Raw genomic sequence first — 9,939 nt, forward strand, 5'->3', positions numbered from 1 at the left:
GTGTGCCACTGGATTTCTGGAATTACCCTGGTCTCTTATCTGTAGATGTAGGCCAGAATTAGTTTAAATAGAAAAATAACAAGAAAGAGGAATGGCACGCACCTTCATTAAAATTATTACACACTTGATTTTGATTTTGGGAAGGCAAAATCTGTCGGTTTCCATATCACCTCTCTTTGTCTCTTTACCTAGTGTAGATGTTTGCGACGAATAAAACTTGGTATAGCGTTGGCTGTTCTGTTTCTTTGCGTTGTTGTGGAAAGAAAAGTGATGAGTGAGATGTGAGACCACACAACTGGCATGTGTTCACTTTTGCGTTCTGACACACATACTTAAAAGACCTTGGTCCATTAGTTCCCATCTAAATTTTTGGTCGTTGTTGCGGAGGGCTGCGGCTGCTTTCATCGCAAACTGACAGTGGTAGTCATAAAATTTCGACAATACACATTACTGATTTGAACACTGTTCGCCTCGTATATGTCGAGCTCGTGTCGAAGCTCGAGGAATTTCTCACACATTATACATTTGAATTTCCCAAATGATGTGATAAAGTTCGAGATAGTTAGAGATTTGTTTAACCTCGGATCATCGGACTCTTTGTATAAGTTAATATTAAAATTCCGATGGGTGTTGTCCTGCTTGTCGGTGCCGTACTTGGGAATAAGTACCGCAGCTAAATTTACATATTTTCCTTCAAGAATTTTCTTTCTATTAGCGTCCAATACAACATCTATGTGAGGTATGCTTGCCGATGCTATTCGCTGGATTGATTGAGTACCCACCTGCGTTTGGGGAATTTGTTGATTCTTGTCGTCTTAGTGAGGCGTACGCTATCGACAGAGTATATTCAGGAGCAGGGTTGTTCCATCCTTCCTTGTTGTTTACCAAATTCAGCACTGTCTGCTGCAGCGATATCATGGTTTGCTATATCATGGTTTGCTGCATAGTATTCATAGTTGACAACATGCCTTTTACTACACATGGCGCCGCCATGTTTGATGTCGGTTGTTGGGTCACTTCCGCTGTTGGCGCGTTAGTTTCACATCTAGAACTGCTGGCTAATGCAGATGCAGTGCGTAATAATTCGGTGTAATTCTAATCTTCTTGTCTCTCTGGGTTATCACGATTTCCATGTGAATTATGAGATATATTATTCTCATTTGTTTGTTCATTAAAAAATAAAATTAATGTATATACTTCCCAAGAAAACACAGGCTGCTTCTGAAGCTGCTGGAACTGGACAAGTGACGCTATCAAGTTATTCTTGACCAATCAGATGACTGCCCCTATCACGTGACCGGTCACTCTATACACTGACCCAGGACCCCTCAAGGCCCTACCTATGTATATCTCATCTAAGGTTTCTTCTATATCATGCCTTAGCCTAATAAATTGACTATATATAGCTCTAAATCCCTCAACCGGATTACAGATAATATGTGAACTACACAAAATATAACGCCAAGATCTATTCACAGAATAAATTCCTAATATGTGTAAAATGAAGTATACAGTAGTTAAGATAATATTTTTCTATCTAAACCTGGCTTATCTACATAAGCCTCAATTTTTATGTCTTTTTCCATTCTGTATCTGAACTCAGGTGACCGTTAAGGCCCATGGGCCTCTTGTTTGAATTCCTGCACTGATGCATTCCATGTGAGGATGATTTACATGCTGTACATACATGTTTATTTCGTCAAATCTCAATTCCCTCATTGAAAACATTTTTTCTTTCTCCTTTGACTTAGAAAGTTTTTGATGGGCTGTGGCGTTATTAATCTTCTCACATTGTTGTGTCGAATGGGTGATGGAGTGACATAGGTCACACACTTTAGTCTTACATCCCGCTGTCACTGTAGATAGCACTGTCTGTTAGGCCCCAATTCAACTTAGTGTTGTTTACCCTGAGGGCTTCAGTTGCCTTAGCCGAGAACAACTTGTGATAATCATTGAATGCTTGTTCTCCGTAACAAGTATTGATGCAGATGATTAGACTCTCATACATATCTAATTCTTTTTGTCTTTATTTAAACACATCCGTGATTATCCTTCCATATTTGCCGAAAGCCAAGATGAATTCCGCAATGGTAAGTCTGTCTGATAAACTTGTCAACATTCCTGTGTTGATGGCATGCGCTATGGGTAGATGACGTTATTTTATACCCAGGAATAAGTAGTATTGATAGGTTGTTATCCCTCCCGCTAAATGTGTTTTCTTAGTGATGGCGCAACAATATCAAGATGGGCCATGAGATCTTGAGGTATGCCATTTGGGCCCATATGTTGATTAATAAAAGCATGTGACTCACCGGCAGATGTTGTTGCCCTGTTACTGTGTGTCACTCTCTCTATATGTTCGTAGGCACTTCATAAACTCCCATTATTTAGTTCTGATGTCGGGAGCACTTGATTGTTCTGCTGCAGGGCCATGGATTGTTGTATGAGTAACATTTGTTGTTGCATTCCCTGCATGATGTTTATCATGTCCGCCATGGAGTTGGTTGTTACTTAAAGTTATGGAAGCACTTCCTGTAGTTGCGCAGAATGACACAGAGTTGTTGCTCTGCGGAGAGAAAGTTTGAAATGGTCACTTCCTGAACATGAGCTAGGAGGTGGAGAATGAGAATTGGCGCTTTCATTCAATAATCCCTTCGTAGTAGTAGTAGGCATATCCGTCTGTACACTAGACAGTTCAGTCTGAATACTATTGTCATGATGACGCGACTAAGAGAGTTTATTTTTCCCGGAATTAATCACTTCAGATGCAGATGGTTCATTCTAAATAGTTTTGTTCACGTTTTCATGATAAATTAGGCGTAACACAGTTTTTGACTTGGAATTGCTGGTATTAATCCCTCTCTTGTGAAGTTCATCACGAAACTAGGCTATGGTTCAATTCTTGTCGTCATTTGCACCACTCTGATTATTCCACTGGAATTCCAGTGGAGTTACCAGTGGAATTTCCAGCGGAACAGTGGTTAAATTCGCTGGAATTCCACTGGAGTGGTGAATTCACTGGAATAGTGGTAAAATTCTCGAAATTTTCATTGGAATTTCCAATGGGATTTCCAGTGAAACAGTATTAAAATTCGCAGGAATCTGCATGGTCACTGGAAAAATAACCATTAATTTAAGTTTCATTGGAATTACTGGATTATTCTTGGGACAACGTTATTGACATCACTAGTAGAAATTCCATTTCTTCAACCAAATAGTACCACTCTGATTATTCTCTTGCAAGTCTGTGTTAAAAAAGAACACAAAGATATAATTAAATTTCTTCATTTTTTATATATCAACACTTCACACTTTAACTCTTATATACGCCCTTCTTTAATTTTCTGATCTTGTCGTTGATTTTTTTTAACAATGGTATGCCATTCCTCTTCAGCGTTACCAGTAGGTGGAAAATATGCAAAGATATGGGCTGAAAAATACAATATGAGGAAAACTAAACTGTTTTGAAACACTAACTGATGAAGAATTTTAATTTCACTTCTTTTTATCTCAAAGGACGGACAGTTCGCTGGTCTCGAGTAAGTTTTGACGAGTTTGTTTCGTTTCTCTTTCGGAACTTTGGCCCTGAAATTGACGGCTCTAGCAAGCGCGTCACTAATGTTTTCCCAACACTTGTCTTCTTTGGTGAAAAAGTCCAAGAGTTCATTAAATAGATCCGCGTTAACGCTGTCCTCGATGTTAGGAGAAGAATCATCCCCGGTAGATAGCGAACCATCGCTTATGAAATTGTCCAAAGCATCACCTTTCGTAATATCCAACTGTACCGATCTCAAATCAATCGAATTCTGTTCGTTTGTTATATTCTGGGCTTGTAGACCTAGTGCAAGACCGAGAGCATTGTACGTTGATAAGAAAGATTGTATGTCCACATCAGGCGGAAGTAAACCCGCATTGTTTGGAAACAGGCCCGCACTCGGCGCCTGCGTACTGGGTACGGAAGGCTGTGACGTCAGAGGCAGCGGTGAAGATGCCGAAAGTACAGGCTTAACATGGCAAATTCCTGCATCCTCCACTGTGGCAACGACGCACAAAACGTCTTGTCCATTGTTTTTATTGGGAGAAACTTCACCGGAGTCGTCGCAATCCCGAGAAAAGAAAGCCGCATTGGCGATGAAATTAGTCCGCACCCTAGATTTGGACGTTCTAGTCGACATTTCCCTTGGAAAGTATAAGTAGGCTCTGTCCATTGGACAGACTCTGACGCCATATTGTTCTCGCCCACTGGTGGCGGAAAGTAAACAAAAACACATGTGGCACAGGAAGCATCTAAAAAAAAGTCGCTAAATGTTGACCTGTTAGTCCTTGTCTAATCAGGTAAGGGTTTTGCCCTTGGCAAACCACAAATTAATAGAAAATAATGACGAAAACCTTAGAGTTACAAAAGAGTTGTCACTGAATCAAAGTGATGCGTATGTACTGAATCTTATGCGCATGCGCATGTCATCTCATGGGATCTATCAGCGTGGTTGATGTGAGAAAATTAGCATACGATCACGTGAAGGGTAAATGTTGCTATGTATTAACACACATGCACTTACGTTACTGTTGACTGTATGCACACAGTAGGGAAAACCCCTACTATATCTAAATATCTATACAAACTATTAAAAGTTAAAACAAAAGAGCACAAAAGAAAAACAATTAACACTAAAAGTACAAATTCATATTATGATACTTAGTTCTACCAAAACCATAATATATAAAGATGACGTATAAGTAATGCCCAACAATCTGGTTGTTTCTAAACAAAGTTTATTACAAATGTTAAACAACAATTATTACAAATTTCCCGTGCTTCATTATATTCTTTCTTTCTTCCTTTGGAATCAAGCTAGTGTAGCCGAACTTTTGTTGGTAGAGATTCTCAATGTGCCACTAGATTTCTGGAATTACCCTGGTCTCTGATCTGTAGGTCACAGAATACACAGGTTAATGGTCTTTGATTTGCAAAAATGTTACAGAAGAGGGTATTATCCCTAATGGATCAGTCTATTGGGGTGTTATTGAAGCGTAAATGGGCAACGACATTTACAGAAAATTGCTTATGATGTTCGTAATATTAAGAGAAATAATGGGTATCCATATCAACTATATCACGTTCGTAAAGATATAAATCGATATGTCGAGATGAGCAGTACAAATTAAATGCTTGTACACCCTGAACGCCAAAATATATTCACTGAGAGTGAGTGTTCTATTTAGTCTGACGTCTGGTTTCTTGGACCTGTGTGCACTAGGATCACTCTGGTAGCAGAAATAGGGTATTAGCAGCACTGCTAAATTTACATCTTAAACAAAAAAAACAACAATGTGTTGATGCAAAGACAGGGATACAGTTTCAACTAAAGGCATCAATTCTGCCGCAAATCCAAAACCAGTTCTTTTCAAAAATTGCTCACCTTCGGATTGACCGGTGTTTGAAGAGTGATTAAAATTTCAGTAGGCTGTTTCTAACGTGTACTCTGTCGGTGGCACAGGAAACGTTGGTTCTGTTAAAGGTTCTCTAACATTGTCTCTTGATATTTGTAACTTACTGTTGACCGCTACTGCTGGAGCACTGCTGCTGGTGCACTGCTCGCTTTGTTGGTAGACGTAGTCAGAGTACGCTCAGGTCGGGTTGTAAGATTCACTACTGTAGTAGTGTCGTCTTCATTCATCCAGTTAATGACTCGCCTTTTTAAGTCTTATGTAGCTGTCCTACAGTTTAGTAACACTGTCAGCTAGGCTGCTTACTAAATCTACTAAAGTTTTAGTGTGATTGTTGTCGGAGCCAGAAGTTTGCTGCATCAAAAAAATCATTAAGTCTGAGATAATATCTGATTCCAGAGACGTAGGCTCTACATCAGTAGACACAGCTTCATCCACATTGGACCTAAAATTGGCAGAATTGTTTCTGCTACTGCTTAGCGCTCAGCATACAGGGAGTGGGATGACTGGTTCGTCCGTTGACAGTATAATTTGACCTGATGGGGTTTGTTGTTTGGTGTCTTCGGCGGCATGCTTCAGTGATATAGCACTATCAAAAGGGCAACAGTCCCACTATACAAGAAGACACAACATGAATATACCGCAGTCTCCCAAAACATGCACCTCGCACAACATACACGCAACGCACCGCTTACATGGGAGGCCGTCCTTACATGACCATAGCTGTTAATAGGACGTTAATTAATCAATCAAACAAACCAAACAATCCTCACAGGGGCGAACGCTCAACTCAAGGCCAAAAGTGAGGCGGTGCCAAGGGAGGCATTAAGAAAGATATAGTCAGTTAGGAAGAAAAGAAAAGATAAGATCCTAAATTTATTCGCTTTTTAAGGTAATGCAATAGGGGCAGCAGGTACAATTCTAACACCCTACCTGCAGGTTATATTTTTTTCTTTTAAAATGTATTTTTATATTGCAATACGCATTGCTTTTTGGTATTTTTTTCACTACATAATTTGTTTGCTTTTTTTAGCTGTCCGTAAACGATCGGCGATTCCTTTTCCTATATCCTCCACGCACGTGGGCATATTCCTTTAAGAGGTCCCTCCCCTTTGTTGTTGATTGTAACCTAATCATTATGTCAGATTTGGTAATTTTCTTTTCTCCGGAAACACAATCCTGGAACTTCTTGAGAAAGTAGTCTGCATGTTCTGGTAAAAATAACCACCTTCCATGCTGGATCTGTAAAGGTGACGTCAACTTAATATCGCTGTCATATTTTGTGGATGTTTCCTCTAATCTAATGTGGGAAAAAAAATGGAAATGAAAGATTTATATTAGTACTTTTTGGATTATTGACTTTCTTGATTTGCCAAATTTTACCTTTTACCTATTTATTTGTATGGAAAAATAGCACAGTAAGCAACATCTTTAATACACATACCCAAATGTTAAGTTCTTTCTAATAAGCAATGACTATTTAGTTGTAGGGAAAATGAACACCGTAAAATAATGTTTCATATTTCAATTCACCATCTAGAGGTGCTGTGTTTTTTCCTGTTTACTTAATTTCTGTACTTGTTGATGGTTTCTTCCACAGTGCTGTTTTCGGTCTCTGAATGCTTTCGTCTACAGGTGTTGTTTTCTCTATAGGTAACTATTCACTGAACCCCTCTTGGTGTAGACGGTGTATTTGGATGAGGTAGATTCCTAATTAATAGGTCTAGTTCACTTTGCTTCTTTTCCAATTGCCGCTGTGTGTCTACAAATGAAATTTTATGCTTGCATAAAGTCTGTCGAATTCACAACTATTTTCTTCTACTATGGACTTTATACAGACACGGATACGATCTCTACTAAAGGCAACGAGTCTTACACAAACCCAAAATGTGTTCTTTTTAAAAAATGCTTGCCTTGGGCTTTACTGATGTTTGATTAGTTGAAACTACAATAAGCCGTTTCTAAAGTAAACTCCGACGGGAGCACAGGGAACACAGGTGTAATTGCCGGCGTAAGGCTGATATGTTCCCAACAGTGGTTTCTGTCTGATGATGTGTTCTATAGGTCATAGGTTATCATTGAGTATTTCTGCTAATCAATCAAATAATTATACACTTTAGACTAGTAATGAATAGCTTCTCATTCATCCGATACTTGTACTGGTATTGTTAACAATGTCAGTGTTCTTTGCCTGGCATCGGTGTTAACATCGTATATCTACGCCTTTTCCTAGTTTGTTGGTCAGGCATTACAATCGAATGTTATAGATTGTTTCAGGAAAACACTTCCACTAGCAATGTACGACGTAAAAAGTCACCAAACATCATGTAAAAATGAGCTATGAAGTATAGCAAAGTTCGTGCGTAACATGGTGATGAATCAATAAGGTATTAGTTGAGTAAAAATATGTTGAAATCATGGATGGACTCGGCTAGCTTCATCAACAAAAGTCAGCCTAAGAAAGGAAACAAGGCTAAGTAAACAAAGAATTAGGGAGTAAAGGGAGATAACTCTAACCTAACATAGACTCGGAGAAACTTTGAGTTTAAAAAACAATTTTGTAATCTTAAATTGTGCATATATATATGTACAATACACAAAACATAAATTTTAACGATGCACAATAATTTCAAAAGATGATTATCATAACGAATACCATAATTATAGAATCCTTAGAAAACTCAGCAACAATCATATGTAAATGCCAATAACAAATTCTTAAGCTTTTTCTTTAGACAGCCTGATCGGTCCAAAAAGAGGCATTGAATATAAATGGCAGAGTTTACTAAATTCCACACTAATAGTAACACCATTGTCACATGACTTACATTTAGGTTTACACGAGAGAGAGAAAGGAGTAAAAGATGAGTTTCATCAGATTTTTTTTCACTGGAATTCCAGTGAAAATTCATTGGAACTGTTTCTGTCTCTTGTCTCTCTTCAAGTTTGTCTCTTGTCTCTCTTCAAGTGATAATAACATTCCATCCTTTACAGTCTTTCTCGGCAGCTGCACTCTCCTGCTCCAATTCCTTCAATGGGTTTGTTGAAAACAGGCAAGATTGATTATGTCTCCAAAGCTCTTTATTCTTGAAAAATACTAAATTGTATTTGCATGGTAAATCAACATCATAGCTCTTTTGTGTTTCTTTCAATGGTCTTCTGGAGACTGATAGTACACCTTTACTTGTTTGGATAACCTCAGTATTGAGCTTGAAGACCCCTTTCTTCTCCATGCACTATTTGCAGATGTCTAGATATTTTTTTAAGTCATCATGTTTTGTCCTTCATCATGCGCCGTCTGCCGTGTGCTGTGCGTAAACTTTTTAGGTCACCTGAGACGAAGTCTTAAGTGACCTATTCTAATCGCCTTTTCTCCGTCGTATGTCCGTAAACAATTTACATTTTCGACTTCTTCTCCAAAACTGCTTAAGCAATTTCAATGAAATTTTGCACAAACCTTCTAAGGCATAAGGCCAATCAAAATTGAATTATGTGGTCCCCATCCTCCAGGGGGCTGTGGGAGGGGCCAAAAGGGGTAAAATTAGTAAAATTTCAAAAATCTCCTGGGGAGGGGTTAAGTTTACTATAGTTTATATTGGGAAAACACATTTTTGCGCATTATTTGGTCATTTGTTATAGGAAATGAGTCAAATGTTGTCAGAATTGTCAGTATGAGATGGCCATTTAATCCTTTTAACAAATTTTCTATGACTGACCCCCAGGGGCCTTCGGGCGGGGTCAAAAGGGGTCAAATAGGCTAAAACTTCAAAAATCTTCTTCTGAAATTCTGGAAAGGTAGAATCAAATACTTTTCATAAATAGAAAGGTCTTAAGGTCCTATACAAAAATTGTGAATTATATGACCCTGGGGTCTCACGTTTCCCCCTGGGGAGGGGGTCAAGTTTACTATAGTTTATATAGGGAAAACACATTTATGAGCATATTTTGCTCAATTTTTATTGGAAATGAGTCAAATTTGGTTAGAATTATTAGCCCAAGATAGCATTTTAATATCATATCCACATTGGTCCTGGCCGACCCCCTGGGGGCAGAGGGGCGGGGCCAAAAAAGGTCAAATAGGCTAAAACTTCAAAAATATTCTTTTAAAATTCTGGAAATGGTGTAATCAAATACACTTTATAGATGAAAAGGTCTTAAAGTTTGTTTATAGAAATTGTAAATTATATGGCCCTGGGGTCTCCTGTTTCCGCTTGGGGAGGGGGTCAAGTTTACTATAGTTTATATAGGAAAAAGACATTAATGAGCATTTTTTGCTCAATTTTCGTGGGAAATGAGTCAAACTTGGTTAGAATTATTAGCCTGAGATAGCATTTTAATATCATATCCACATTAGTCCTGGCCGACCCCCTGGGGGCAGAGGGGCGGGGTTAAAAAAGGGTCAAATAGGCTAAAACTTCAAAAATCTTCTAAAATTCTGGATATAGTAGAATCAAATAACTATAGATGGAAAGGTCTTAAGGTGTTTTATAA

The 9,939-nt window shown here is 38.4% G+C and overlaps 1 pseudogene; it reads right to left on the minus strand.

Moving 5' to 3' along the window:
- Positions 1-1,570: 1,570 nt before the first annotated feature.
- On the minus strand, positions 1,571-2,496 carry LOC138307112 (uncharacterized; annotated as a pseudogene).
- Positions 2,497-9,939: the final 7,443 nt, after the last annotated feature.

This window comes from Argopecten irradians, chromosome 14 (genome assembly GCF_041381155.1).
Source record: "Argopecten irradians isolate NY chromosome 14, Ai_NY, whole genome shotgun sequence".
Classification (NCBI taxonomy): Eukaryota; Metazoa; Mollusca; class Bivalvia; order Pectinida; family Pectinidae; genus Argopecten; species Argopecten irradians.